The sequence below is a fragment of the Haemaphysalis longicornis genome, unplaced genomic scaffold, assembly GCF_048455015.1.
Source record: "Haemaphysalis longicornis isolate Haplotype H1 unplaced genomic scaffold, Haemaphysalis longicornis Haplotype H1 scaffold_11, whole genome shotgun sequence".
Taxonomy (NCBI): Eukaryota; Metazoa; Arthropoda; class Arachnida; order Ixodida; family Ixodidae; genus Haemaphysalis; species Haemaphysalis longicornis.
Window position 1 is genome coordinate 110,061,831 of NW_027526214.1, and position 823 is coordinate 110,062,653.

The following is an 823-nucleotide window of genomic DNA, read 5'->3' on the forward strand; positions in this document are numbered from 1 at the left end:
ATAGAAAGAGCAAGAGCATGCAATATATATTCTTACAAACTACGCTTGCCTGCCACTTTTGCAGAGGAAAAATTGTGTAAGTGATAACGCCTCTTCAATTATGCCGATTTATCTAAGCCACACCCGAACAATTACAAGTGAACTATAGCGAGTTTTGTCATGTATGTTTGCGTGCACACGCGCACACAGGCGTAAATATATATATATATATATATATATATATATATATATATAGAGAGAGAGAGAGAGAGAGAGAGAGAGAGAAACCTCGGTAAGAGCAACAGCGGCGGGTTTATTTCGACGTTTCGACTTCGAGATAAGTCTTCTACAGGATCATTCCTGTAGAAGACTTGTCTCGAAGTCGAATATGTATATATATACAAGAAGAGAAAACTCTGAACAAGGTAAAAGCATGATTGTTGCCAACGTTTCAGCAAAGAGACTTGCTTTCGCCCTGACGAAAGCAAGTCTGTTTGCTGAAACGTTGGCAACAATCGTGCCTGTTCAAAGTTTTGTTTTCTTGTGTTCTCTACCATCTTCAAAAGTTCAACTGCTCCCTATATATATATATATATATATATATATATATATATATATATATATATATATATATATATATATATATATATATATATATATATATATATATATATATATATATATATATATATATATATTATGTATGTATACAGGACAGAAAATAAGGGTTGGCAGTCAAGAAAACCTCGGAAAGCAATGGGGAGGTTGTGGTGGGTCATAGAAAGAGTTGAAGAATTTTTTTAGTCAAAAAGAAAGTGGTGAAAAAATGCCCGCCGGGTGGGAT

At 33.9% G+C, this 823-nt stretch overlaps 1 pseudogene; it reads left to right on the forward strand.

Annotated features, from left to right (window-relative positions):
* Window positions 1–313: 313 nt before the first annotated feature.
* Window positions 314–511, forward strand: LOC144161028 (small nucleolar RNA U3; annotated as a pseudogene).
* The last annotated feature ends 312 nt before the right edge of the window (window positions 512–823 follow it).